This window comes from Psittacula echo, assembly GCF_963264785.1.
Source record: "Psittacula echo genome assembly, chromosome: 13".
Taxonomy (NCBI): Eukaryota; Metazoa; Chordata; class Aves; order Psittaciformes; family Psittacidae; genus Psittacula; species Psittacula echo.
Window position 1 is genome coordinate 10,597,647 of NC_137749.1, and position 14,508 is coordinate 10,612,154.

Here is a 14,508-nt window from a genome sequence, read left to right on the forward strand (position 1 = left end):
CATGTAGATAACACGAAGTGGTTGACACTGATGGAAAACAAATCTATAATTCATTATAGATATCTATGATAATAATCAGTATAGCTCTCCAGTATTGCTATATCACAGCATAGTTATTATTAAAGTATTTACAAAAACCCTGATGTTGGTGAAAGATTGAAGGCAGATATTCCAGGTAAAATATACCAAAACCCCATAAGCTCTACCAGCCTTTTCCCATAGCTCCCTGACAGTTAAACAAACACAGTCCAGCTTCCTGCTTTCTTTCTCATATTTCACCAATAAATGTCATCCTAGTGTAAATGTTTAAAAAGTGCTTAAATACAATAAACTCAAGTTGCCAGGTATAATGCTGAAATAAAACAAAGCCAAGTTCAGGGGTCATTCTGAAGCTCAGCTGACAGGAAAAGTAACACAAGTGGTCATTACTAGTAAGATCAAATACCTCTCCAATTATAGATTAAACAATACCCCATTCTAGTAACTGTAAAATTGTTCCAGTCCATTAGAGACAAGGAAAGCTGCATGATTACTGACACATATTTCACAGTGATGAAAGTCCCTGAGCTCAAAATGAACGAAGCAGCCTGATTTTCAAACACCACCACTGTGTGCTCATTAACGAAACACTGTTAGCAAGTTAGCATTTAAGAATTTACACACAGGTCTGAAACATAGGCCAGCAATTATTCACATCTCCCACCTGTTAGGAACCCCTCAACACTGGCTGCTGCTTTCCACCTTCATTAGCTGTTCTGTTTCATTGCCATCTGATCTCTTGTAACTATTGTTTCCTGCAGGCTTACCTAGTTACAGATGTGAAACACAATTTCCTTTTACCATTTCTTTGGCACAGAGGCTGAGACTACTTTGTACAGTGCACTGAACAAATAAACAGGAAATCAAAGAGTATTTCTGAAGTATGAGGAAGAGGATCCAAAATAAAACTCTAATAACACATTTGTACTACTTCATCCCAAGCATCAAAATCCCAGCCATCAAATGAAGTCACATTCTCTCTTCCCAACTCTTCACCTAGTTCTGCCAAAACTGAGATGCTACCCCCAATTCCAGCCTCCTCACAACGTTTCAGGAGCCCTGGATTTCAATCAATAGTTCAGGCATCCCAAAACTCAGTTATCTGATCAGCCACCAGAACTCTCCATCACTGCTTTGATAACATTCTTGTTTTCAACTCCACAGTACTTGGAAAGTTTTTATCCCAAATTATGATGTTCCACTTCAGGGTGACCACACACAGAGGGGTCAGCGAAGGGTGCATTTCATGGGTAACTAATCGGAAGTTTCACACTATAGTTTTTAGTCAACTTCAGAGCATCTGCATGGGTACTGAGAGCAGAGAGCCTTTATTTGATATGTGGGGATAGTCACTCTTACATATGCATAATTTAACTAACACACTTTACACATGTATTTCACTCAAATTGAAGAAAGTCTGGAAAAGCTGTTTTCATAAAAGCTTATTTATCCACAGAGCAATTATATGTAAGTTTATACACATACACAAACTCTGCCAAAGCTACAGATCTGTACACCACACACAGGCGTAACAGACACAGTTCTAACCACTATTTACATTCCCACATCCTTACACAAATGATGAGCAACCCCACACACATTTACACATTGTTCTATACACTCAAGCCAACTAACTTGTTCTTGCGTACCTTTCTGGGTCTTTAACAACTGCCTCCTACTTTTTATTTAACCTCTGCTTCACCTTTCACATTGGACATTTCTTGGAGCTCCTGGAACTACTAAAACAAGACAGTTACATTTCAGCAAGGATGAAACAGAAATTGGGAAAGGCAGGAAAGAAACGGCGAACAAATTACAGACACACACAGAGCCTGGTGCAGATGAAGCAAGCTCAGGTGTGTTACATTCACTGTTACTTATATCTCTGACATCTGCTGGGACAATAACTGGACTGGGCTATTCATCACGGAAACAAAAAGAACCAAACAGGACAAATCCAACAGCAATAGAAGGTGGGAACCCATCTTACACAGAACCATGGAACAGTGTAGCTTTTCTCCATTTTATTGTGGCTTAGTGTTCATGATAACATTCAACAGCAGAAGCAGGGGAGCAAGATCCCACAGACCAACGGAAAGCAGCCCAAATGGAGCACACTGTACCAGAGAAAGAAATGGGGTCTGTGAATCACAGGCAGCCCACCCTGGAACACAGAAATATAAATAAAAGTCTCTATTCCCATTAATGGGAACATTTCCTGGCACTGGTCAGATGGTAAGCCCTTTTTTCCCAGTTACCTCAGCCAACTCAGTAACCATGGTAACTGTCTCTAGTGCAATGACATCATATGGTTTCCCAGGCAACTGCTCCCAGTGCAATGACATCATGTGGTCACCATGGTGATGCTCCATGAGGCCAGGCAGAAAGTATTTTAACTGGGAAGATAGGTCAGGGGGGACAAAAGAGGGCTCAGGAAAGAGCAGGATAAAAGATAGAGGTGAAAATGTGAGCCTCAGGAGAAGGAGGGACATAAGCGAAAGGAACAGACAGAGCATGAGGACAGAGAGAACACCAAGACAGAAGTTCTGAGAAATTTAAACTACTGATTGTTTAAAAAATATATATCTTAATTCCAGTATCTACTTTAATGACACATTACCTAGGTCAGATCTGCTGAACCACAGCATGCTTAGTCACATGAAGTTAGGCATGGCTTAAATGCTGATATAGTGGAGAGACTTCTGACAATCCATAAGAAACTGCCAGAATTCTCCAGAGACACCCCAGGTGAAACCACACTATAGAGAATACACTAGGTTCTTTTACAAGGTACATTTTCTAATGGATTTCCATTCTCTGACTGACCAATTACTCAGGGGCTCTGTCACAGCAATGCAATAACCAGATGTTACTGTCTCCTCTACAAGGCTTGAGAAGACTTCTTTGCCCTTTACAATCTGCACTTAAAGAGAAGGTAAGAAAAACCTGGCCATCTGACAAATGAAAATGTGTTTTCCATTGATTAAAAGCTCCTTCAGACCCTCGTGAAGACAGCACTGAAGAGTGTCCCTTCTTTTTACTTTTCTAGATCTCTGTCCAACTCTATTATACTTTCAAACGATTTACTGAAGATAAATATCCTTTCTGAATTCATTTGTCTATTAGTCCTGGATAGTCTCAGCCAGTGGACAACGTTAGTTCCAGCTTTACTTTGCATGGCTAAAAAGCCTCTTGGCAATGAAACTCTGGAATTACTGATACATACTATTATATCAGTGTACACAGCCTTGAGGGAAAGATAAAGTAACGAAAAGGGATGCCTTTTGAGGACAGCTTGCAGTCTGAAAGCTTAGGACAACCTTCTTGAGGAAGTTTCCAAGCCAACAACACTGTATTTTTCTATTCAGCAAGGCATCTTCACATTTTCTTTCATAAGCAAAACCTCTATTTAGTTTAATTAGCACAAAAATGCCCTCCGCCATTTGAAAAGGAGTTAATATAAAAATTAGATGTAATAACTCTGTCTGTAACATAGCAACTAAGCAAAGTAATGTTGTACCTATGACATCTTCTACCAAAAGTGAGATGTTTTTACAGTTGAAGCTAAGATGAACCTCAATTGGTTTATTCAGACCCAAATTTCAAACAATACTAAGTTTAGAAACCTGTCTGATTTGAGCATAGCAGTAGAGGCAACTTTTGTTTCAGGCTATCCCACAAAGTGCAGAACCTCAAAAGTCAATGGTAGTAGTGTCACCAGTTCAGCTGTCTGTACACTGCAGCAGAAAGGAAGACAGTAGCTTTCTAGATGAAGGATTCTGTACAGTTTGTAGCAACAAAATATTTTTCTACTAGGAGACCTCTTACAGATTGTTGCTGTTAATCAACAGTGCATTTAATATGCCAAGCACTTCTGAAATCTATACAACAGGCATCAGGGTACTATAAAGTCTGACTCCCTCAGAGCTCTGCATTTCAAGAGGCAGCCTCACTGCAGTGAATCTCAAAGGAGTTTCATTGCAAACCCCTGCAGTCATCAGGCTGGAAATGTTCCAGGTGCTTAATCATACCCAGCAGAGTGAAAACAGAGAGAGAAAGAAGAAAACTCTCACGATAAGCAGCAGTAGGAAGGATGTGGTGGCTGAGCAAGAGAAACAGGAAAAGGGGAGGAGGAGAGGAAAGGGAGAAAAAATATCTCACCCTGTTGGTGAACAGAAACACAAACACCAGAGACAGAGACATAAAACAAGGCCAGCATCAGCTCCCCAGAGTTATTCTTCAGTCCTCTTACTCTTCCTCCCTAAATCAAAAGATATTAATGGAACAGCTACTTGCACATCTCTCACAAAAATACATTGGGCATTCTCATGTGGTCAAGAGGTCCTGTCCACCAGTTACATCTTCACACTCGAATGTATTCTTCAGGAAGAGTGGGGGAGGAAGGAAAGGTAGTCAGCACAAAATGAAGGAAGAAGACTGCTTAAGAAGCATCAAGTAGGAAATAGGTGGTGGAGAGGACTTTTGGTTTGGGGTTTTTTTCAGGTTGAGCTGTGAGATTGAAACATCTGCATTAATTAAGCTATGTTTAGGGAGCAGTCTTATTTCAAACAAATAGGATTTTTTTTTGTTTAAGAAACAGTGGTGAAACACAGGGTGAATTGATAATGCCCTTCAGTTTGACTTCTGATAAATTCCTTTAATAAACAATGATACATGCCAATGTTAAGCCAAACTAAATGCTGAAAGTTGGCTTGAAAGATAGAAAGGATAAAAATACAAATAGCTAAGTAGAAAAGGGGGGGACAAAAGAAATCTATTAGCTGTTTTAACCTGTGTTCCCTTAAGTGATAAAGAATAATATGTACAAATACCTAATTACTTCACTACCGCAGCAAGTGCTATGCTTTACAATTGCACAAATAGGTGTTCTGCATTCAGTAAAAATAAGACAAATTCTGCTCTGATTAATACAAGACAATAAAGCTCACAAGTGATAGAAGAACAGGTAAAATGCAGCTTACTAATATGGACAAAGTAATATAGTAAGACATAACAATAAAACCTGCAGACAGCTTTCCCGAAAGCTGTCAAATGCTTCAGCTCTAAGCTAGGTTTAACCCTGAAAAAGTAACAGATTTTTAAATTATAATGTTGAAATAACGTGAAAATGAAAGAAAAGACCCCAAAGTAAGCCAACTAAACCCAAGAAATTTATTTATAAAAGCAGAAAAGATATGTATCAGCAGGAATTAGAGTAACCGTTGAGCAAAATATCTCCTGGGCATTCTTGACTCTGTGTCAGCCCATCCACCTGCTAATTAGTACCAAGACATTATGTGATTGAACCAGGATAACAGGATGAATAATTCATAATACCCTACACAGACACCTGGCACATTAGTGGTCCTTAATCAGTTTCTAATCCCAGGATTCCGCATAACTTTTATGTCAGAATTGACAACATACTTACGCATATAATGTATTTAGTAAAATTGTTCAGCAATTGTTTTAAACACAAGTAACACTGGGCTACTAAGCTCAGATACAGCTGGGCTTTACTAAGCAAAAATCACAGTTAATTCTGTCTACTCTTAGACCAGTCAAAAGTGACATGTCAAGGCACCAAACTTATAGAATCACAGCCTGGTTTGGGTTGGAAGGGACCTTAAAGTTCATCCAGTTCCAACCCCCTGCCAAGGGCAGGGACACCTTCCACTAGACCAGGTTGCTCCAAGCCCCGTCTAACCTGGCCTTGTGTCAAGTGTCAACTCAGGTGTTGAGCTTTTCATTCTCAGTAAAATGTTAAATGTTTACTGTGAATCCCAAAATTCCTGCATGCCTTCTGAGAACACAGTGTAAAAAAAAAAAAAACTGATAGGACAAGTCTTTCTAATGACAGTATTGAAGAAAAAACTTCTGACTTTACTTGCAGTACTTTGGAGTTTATCTACAAAGATAATTATACCAAAATGCTTAGTTCAGAATAATTGTTCATTCCAATGACAAGGCTGACTATGCTGCATTAGTCTAGAATAAGTACCCTGGTAAATGTATCATAAATTTCCAAGCTAGAAAAGTTCTCTTATTATGGGCTGAAGGCATTCACCTGGACAGCAGTGATACAATCAGTCCAGGAAAAGACTCAGGTCCTAATGTATCATTTCAAAATTCAAAGAAAAGAGCAACAGTAAAGAATTTTCCCTGCAATTCAGCCTCTATGACTTAACTCTCTATATTAAATGCACCTCATTAAAAATTAATTTCAAAATCCATTTTATTTCCTTTTTAAATTTTTTTCTTTGCATCTCTCTTTGGGTGGGAAGAACTTGACTACTTAGCTCCTCCTGGTTTTGTAGCTCACTTCTTAAGTCCTTTACTTGTCAGATTTAGCATAATAATGCAATATTTAGCTGGGGGAAGAAGGGGAGCAGCTTTGACAAATTAAGAGAAGATTCAAATAATGATTTCTTATTTTGGTTTTGTGGAATCTTCAGGGGTTTTTAAACAATTGACCACTGAAATAAATGAAGGCCCAGACAGGACAAGCAAGTACCTAACAGATGATTGGAAGGATGAAAAGATATTTAATGGAAAGAACTATTCCTACTGTTGGGATCTTAACTTTCCTCCTCAGTGAAATGATGTTCAGCTGTCAAACGAGAACAAACAGAACCTTCAAGATGAAATTCAGATGAGCTGTTGATGGAACTTGCACCTTTTCTTCTTAGCAATCCCAAACATTAAGTCAAAATACAGCTTTTACTGCAACAGGTTGCAATATTAAAATTCTATCAAGAACACTTATAATTTGCTAATAAAGTGAAATGTTTTCTGTCATATTTTCCAAAACAGCTTTATCATGAATTGCTAGTAATTTTAGATGTGCTCTTTTTTAGACTGCCTTCCGCATTGCAACATAAGGTATTCCCAAAGTTAGAATACCATTGATATTTTTTATTATAAAAGTTTTAAACATCACAGCTGTAATTATTGATTTTCATTGCATGTTGCTTATTTTGCAGTGTGTAAAAATAAACATCATTAACACAGAAAAAGAGAAGTGCAGAGCCAATCTCAAAGCAAGGAAGTCTCAGCTGTGAAAACCAGAATGAATCAGCAGTAGTACCAAAGTATTCTCATCTATTAACAATGTTGGACTCTGATGATACCGATGACAGCAAATGTCTCAGCTTCTCAATCCCTCCATACCATTTTACAGCCCAGGGAGGCTTAACAGGACTTGTTTCAGAAGACGCAAATAGCAGTCCTTAAAAAGCTTGAGGTGGCACAAGTGAGCAACAAGGGATGTTCCTGCCCTTTAAGGGGATGCTGGAATCTCAATAGAAACACAGTGACCCAACCCAGCCAACAAACACTTGGAGAGAGGAGTACCATTTCCTGCCAAATGCAGGCTTAGGCCTTCTGCTCCCTTCTCTGGATCTGAGATGCAGATTGGAACTGGGATGACTGCTCCAGTACAGCTCCAGTTGCCATGGAGACAGGAAGCCACTACAGATGGTCCTAGCCAGTCCCCATATGGTGCGCACACCTTCGCAAGACACACTGAAAATTCATTTATCCTGGGTGGTTTTAAAAGTCCTCACACCCTTAATTCTCAGACACCCTGAGCAGGTACCTCATCGAAGTAACTAGGATTGTGCTTCTATAAAGAATAACCCAGGATTTGTTTGTTGGGGTTTTTCCCCCCCTGTGATTTAAAACACAGTAAACATGGGACAAACATGAGCTTCTCATTGCAGAGAGCGAACATGCCCCATTTAACTCAGCAGGGAAACTAGTTACTCAGTTACTATGTTACTATACACATCTACCAGCCTCTGCCCTCTGCAAAAGTCAAGACATTCTTTTGTGGTACTGAACACAACAACAGACAAAAAGCCTGCTAGCAAAATGCTTTCTTGCCAACCCTCTACAATCCCTGCTTCTTTCCAACGTGTGCCTTACGTGCTTGGGAAAGAAATCAACCCTTGGGAAAGAAATGCAATCCCTCCTCTTTCAGTACCCTCTGCTTGAGAAAACTGAATAAAAGTCATGCTTCAGATGTTCAAACAAGGTTACAGTCTTCCAAATGCCACAGATTTTATATACCATTACTGCAAATATAACCAGGTTTCCAGTACATCATCACTGGATGTCACGTGGACAGTGTATTTGGTCTGTTCATTCCCTTAGACATGCTGTTAAACCAGGGAATTCCTCAGAGATGGAAGAGTTCAACTACCAATAGAGTAACCCAAAAGTGGAATTGATCACATTATCAGATTATGTGAAAATAGCTCATACTAATTTAAGTACATAATTGCACATAACTGATTTCTTAATGATTACATCCATAAAAATGCATTCACTGCTGGAATACTCACAGTACTTTGCCCTAATGCACTCTGGGATTTAGAGGCAAATATCTAATTGGATGAAAACAATTCACTGGCTATGTTTGAGGTAGGACAGATCAAACTGATTTGTAATTGTTAGTTAAAATTATTTAGAATAAAATATAAGCATGTAACACTGAAGATTCAGGAAAAATAAGTATAATTTAATTATATATAGGTAATATATAATAAATGCATTATTCTAGTTAGGTAAGATTAGATCATAATTGGCATATAGGAAAGATTTATAATAAGCATATTTAACCTTGTGATTTAATGATAAAATTGGAAAAGGACTTGTAACCATAATACCCAGAAATTTACACAGCTTGCTGACAAAGCTGTGCTCAATCTTAACTGCCTGCAGTTTCCCACTGCAGAAAACCAAATTCTAGTGATAAAGAAGTATCTTGCTAACGATAGGCAAAAAGTACTGATATCCACACTCACCCTAAGTTTTTAATAGGAATCTACACTTATCCTAAACTTTTAAAGAGAAACGTATTTCTTCATCGCTCACATATTCTTGATCACCAAGCATCTTTGCCTCACAAGAACAGTGAAAAATCAGTATTATTTTCCCACAATTTTGTTCCTAAAAATTCTACCTGTTTCTCTCAAACACTCTTCAGTTCTTTTCATTCCATATCTCTCTTTCTCAACTGGTCCACGCAGCTACTGTCCCAACATTCTTCTCAATACTCAAAAGTTAGCTGTGATACAACAAATAAACTTTATAGCACACAACCCAAGTGGGGAGTAACTGAGGAAAAGAACCAAAATGCCTCATTAAAAATCACATACACTATATATATTTTTGAATATTTAATTAAATATTTAATTAATAAATATTTAATGAATATAATTTAATAAATATTTAATTAAACAGAATCTTCATTTCCCCAGGCTATAAACTCTTTGGAGCAGAGCGCCTTACAGAACATTTACAGTTCTAAAATGTGTCCCTCCTAACGCTACCTTAATCCCAGCAAAGCACTGACATTAAATGCTTTCTCACTTGATTGCACTTATTGCAGCAGAGACAGACTGTACAAGATTGTTTCCTCCAACTTGAAAAATGTGTTGTGGCAACTGTGCTGTATGTTAACTGTGTTGCTTTCCTATTTCTAGGAAATATTTAAGCATCTAATTAAACAACTCCAAAAATAAACCTTAAATATTCATGAAAATTTAAAGCTGACAATTTATTCTGCATAATTGCCTGGTGGAATTCATTTATAGTGGGCTACCTTAAAATCAATTTGCACAAAATATTCCTGCGTACAGTCTTCTTCATAGTTGTTCATAGTAGCCAACCAGTATTTAATTTTCATTCTGTAAGTATGCAGTGAGTACAATTAGCTGATCAAACTTTCATATTAGTAGCTCACTGTGTATCAGGCCTTATGCAGAGGGCTTAAAGCTTGCAGGTATTTCACAAGTCATTTGGCAGATGAACTACCTATTGCCAATTTCAAACCATGACAAAGCAAGTCCTTAAAACTGATGGAATTCACTGCATCAACTTAAAAATAAAGATAAAAGTCAGATCTGTTTAGTGAAAGTTCAGATACATAGCAAGTACGTATTTGTATTGTGTTTCTAACCCTTGTTCACATGTGTAACTAAAGAGTTTTATTTTGATGTATTAAGAATGTGTGAGCTTAACTTCAGTTAATGTAACAGCAAAAGTAAGCGCAAAAAAAACAACTGTTAAGGAGACTGAATGATGAAGAGGAAACACTGAGTGTGAAATTTACTTATGTTCAAGAATTTGCAATTATAAATTTCAATGGGATATTAAAATAGCATGTGGAATGGAATATAATATCCTGAAATATAGATATTTCTAAAATATCAAACTAAAAACAATAAAGAAAGGGCTGTTGATTTCAGCTCTGGAATTATTTTTGCTGAAAGCTAAAATAAAATGGTTTAATTTTTTTTTTTTAAGAGACTGAAGGAATGGCTCTATAGTCCAAAAGAGGTTAGTTTTCCTGCAAATAACATTAAAGTCAATGACAAAGTCTACGAAGCGTGCTGACTCAACTCTCTAACTGTAGAAAGTAAAATTATCAACTGATCAAAGATGAGAAAAGAGAACAGCTCATTCTACATTCTCGCTGTTTCCATTGCCATGTAACTGTTGACTCAAATACTTTTCGCTCAGACAGTGGGGTTTTTTTCATCAGGAACAACAATAAAAGTCTACAGGTTTTTTCACATATCTGCTTAACTAGCAGAAGATGACTACTGCAGTAATAATATTTCAGAAACTTACATACTCTACATCAGTCTTGGAACAGGATACATTCCTTGTTATTCATGTTTGACATTTTATTACTTGACAGAACAAAATACAGAGTTAGATCACAGAAGGAGACTCAGAGGCTTGCCATGGGAGTGTGCACTTTCATGGAAACCTTGTTGGGTTGGGGTTTTTTTTATTTACCATACTGTCCTTAAATTTTTTCCTTACCTGTTCCCAAAACATTCTTATCTGAAACAGCTCTTTTCTGAGGGCATTTTGCAATATTCCAGTGCTTAATGTTGCTTTTTCACATGCAGAAGACAAACTTCTTTAACTTCTAGGGTCTCTTACCTCCCACAATATATCCAGAAACATTTTATACTTGTCTGTTGTCTTCACACTACATAGACACAAGCATAAAAAACAAAGGAGGAGCCTGAATACGTATACTTGTATTTTCTTACAGACACTGCCAACACCGGTATCGAAGAACAGTTACCTGAAATTAGTTTGGGAAAGAAACTGTATCAACAACATACTTGGTCGCTTGGGGACATGCGGATAAAGGTAGCTGGAAGCCTGGCTTGCTTTACTTCTAGCAGATGGCTCAGTTTCTGGCACTTAATTAAAAATCTACCTGGCCTGACTTCAGCGTTTGGAATTCGTATCAATTTATCTCTAAATCATTAAGACTCAGAAACTATCTGCATTTACGTGGAACTTCAAGTACTTTGGGTTTGTTCAGAACAAGATTTGAACATCCTCTGTCAATTACGTGTATAATTAACTTCACACTCTTCAAAAAAAGTGCCAGATCTCAGTGAGCTCCTTCAGTGAACCTAAAACGTATCCAACAAGTTTTTTTCATGTTGTGGCTCTGGTTTTTAAGTTAATTTTTCTTGAGCAGCTATGTTAAATTAGTTCAAATATATGGTGTGGACAGAACCAAAAAAGCAAGAATCCAAAGCACTGAAATAATTCTCCTGTTTTCCCTCTGTCCTTAAACTGGTTTGTTGAGGGATTTCAGGTTGGTCCCACAGTGGCAGAGAATATTTTATAAAGTATACTGACAACAGTTTTCACCCTTCTGACTTTCATTATTAGTAAGTCATTCTCATGTATGACTTAAAATACAGACAACGTCTTCATTTCCCTCAAACTGAAGTGTACTACCAAACTTTCTTTTCTATATTACTACATACCAGCTGCTGAAAGAAGCCACAGGAAAACGTTAGGAAGCACTCTTGTGCTCCTTTGGAAATGCATTCATCTCAAGAAGTCAGTCCATCCAACTTCAAGATTTAGGTCACCAGTGTGAATATTAAGGGTGGAAAACCAGAAACAGAAGTTATATACAAAGGAAAAGCAACATGAAAGAAACTATGTTCAAACCCATAGTTATACCAGAGTATCACTAGAAAAAATGGCTACTTACCAGAACAACTGTGGTTCATTGAGGTGGGTTATCCATGGAGATCTCCATCTCATTACTCTTCTTAAGGTTTCTGCTTGCCTAAAAGTCAGTGTTCTTCAAGGCTATCACTTACATTGGATAATAAGCCTCTTATTACATACAGCCTAAGAAGTTTAGATTCCCATAGCACTGGCACATTTTGTTCCAGTGCAGGGTTCAAAGGGCTGTGGGTGGGTGTGTGTACTCAAATAGATGAAGGCAATGGTTTATATAAAATTTGAACATAACTGAGTAGATCAGGACATAGTCTGAAAGTATCTCTGTCCCTATAAACACCACACTACTAAGTTAAGGTCTGACTACCCCTTAGCTTTCAAACTCATAGAGTATCATATAAAATGCTGCTGTACTGTTAGCAGCTATCAGGTTGCTAAAAATTCAAGGATACACATACACCTTGTTAATATTATATCAACACCATCAGAGTGATCTAATCAACAAATTTTGCCTGGTTCTGGATGTATGTAACCAGTGCAACCCTCACTGTGTCAAGATTAGCAGGCATGCAGTTACACCTGAAATCAGGAAAGTAAAGAAACCTCTAAAGCATGTGAAGAAGTGTCACTCAATTTTAAGTCTTTCCATTAGAATTACTCCTGCTTCAAAGAATGTTGTGAACTTCAGCTAAGCACTTTTGGTGAATACAACTGGTATCTTTAAACAATAACCAATAAATTGGGTGTAGCCTAGGATTTTATTATATTTATTTTCTTTATTCTGACTGAAGACATATCTTGGAGGCCACCTAAGAGAAATACTAATTTCAAAATATCTCAATCCTATGGTCCGCTGCAGAATATTGCAATAAACAACATGTGTTGTTCATCTGCTTTAGTTTCCTCCAGATCATCCCTACAATAAGGATTACAAAAAAGCATCTAGCAATCCCAGGGCCCAGGAAATGAAAAAGCTTCTGAAGTGGAAGCAAGAACATGGATTGCACTGGAGCATTTCTTCTTCTTGCTCTACTGACTCACACCAAAAAACAATCACAAAAACATGCTTTCTGTGCCGTGGGTCATCCACTGACAACTGAAGAACATGAGAGAAGTTATCTGCCCTCAGACTGAAAATCAATATACTGCTGGTGGCAAAAGCTGGTGAAAGAATTTGGCTTAGAAGACTTCCTGAGACTCATTAAATGAGCAGGCATCAACATATGCAGAACAACTGTGCCCATCAACATTTGGTTTATGAACCTCTAGCAAGGACAGAAACACTTTTTATGCCACAGACCACCCAGAGCTAACAAAAAACATTTCTATTTAATTAACTTCCTGAGAAAGGAGGTACAGATTATTTGAAGATTCAGCTAAAAAATTCACCTTATTTACTGCTTTCCTGAGTGGATGCAGGAAAACATCCACTGCTACAAAGCTATAAGGCAGATTACACAAAACAAGGGTACAGCTAAACAGTCATTCACGCTGTTTTAAGGAAGCCAGAACTAATTCTGGGATTGTGACCTTGTGCACACAGTTACTTGAATACACTCAATAATTTCACTCACCTACCTTCAAGTTCATCACCCTCAAAGGAACTTGATCTACACTCAGGTATACTGAGACTGTAGCTTGAACCATCTTAAGTCACAGGGAGCCTAGCACACACATGCCACCACTTGGCGGAAAACAACCTGTCAGCTGTTCCTCATGATGAATTTCAACTCTCCCATGTTTCAGGGGGAGACAATCTAGAAACCTGAGAGAATCTTTTCCTGTTCACCAGATTCTACTTTGCCAGGAGCACTTGATAATAAGCTGCCTACATTTGATGTGGTTCACTGACAGATTTTGTCATTTTGGTGCGTTTTATGTTGGGACATTGAATCAGGAAACTCTTGCTATTCCTAGTTCTTTGGGATAGTTCCTCGGAAGATCCTGGCACAAGAGCTGTAATTCTTAGAAGGCAGCTGCTACTTTCCAACCACGTCTACTCATGCTATTAGATCCTGGCCCAAGGCCTAGGTAGCTTTGAGGCAGAGCAAGCATATAATGTCTGGTATGCAGCACCCCAGTTAGCATTACTAATTTTCCATCACCTCCAGGATCATTGTGAGGGCCTCTACATTCACAAATTGTCAGAATGCCTTCAGTCAATAAGAGAATGTGCAACATTCTCTTGTGATTCAACAAGAGACGATGAAGGAACTGAAAATCTTCACACAGCTTCCTAATATGCAGCTATCTTTTATCTGTTGATACTTGTGGCTATAACACTGATACTGCTTGGGAGAAGGGAATCCACCCCTCCAGCATAGTCAGAAAGCTATTTCAAAGCAGAATTTCATACTTTATGATACCCCTATAAAGATTTATTTTCCCAGCTTAATGGCAACACAGATAACCACAACCACCTCATCTGCATACTTTATAAAACCAGAAATT

The 14,508-nt window shown here is 37.9% G+C and overlaps 1 long non-coding RNA gene across 2 annotated transcripts; it reads left to right on the forward strand.

The window, feature by feature from the left end:
* Nucleotides 1-2,473: 2,473 nt before the first annotated feature.
* On the forward strand, nucleotides 2,474-11,492 carry LOC308226852. Of its 2 annotated transcripts, none has more exons than XR_013957952.1 (3): nucleotides 2,474-2,974; nucleotides 7,023-7,632; nucleotides 11,114-11,492. It is a non-coding gene; the product is annotated as an uncharacterized lncRNA (long non-coding RNA). The 2 variants fall into 2 exon arrangements; XR_013957953.1 differs by lacking the exon at nucleotides 11,114-11,492 and adding an exon at nucleotides 6,495-6,771 and having other exon boundaries at nucleotides 7,023-10,388.
* Nucleotides 11,493-14,508: the final 3,016 nt, after the last annotated feature.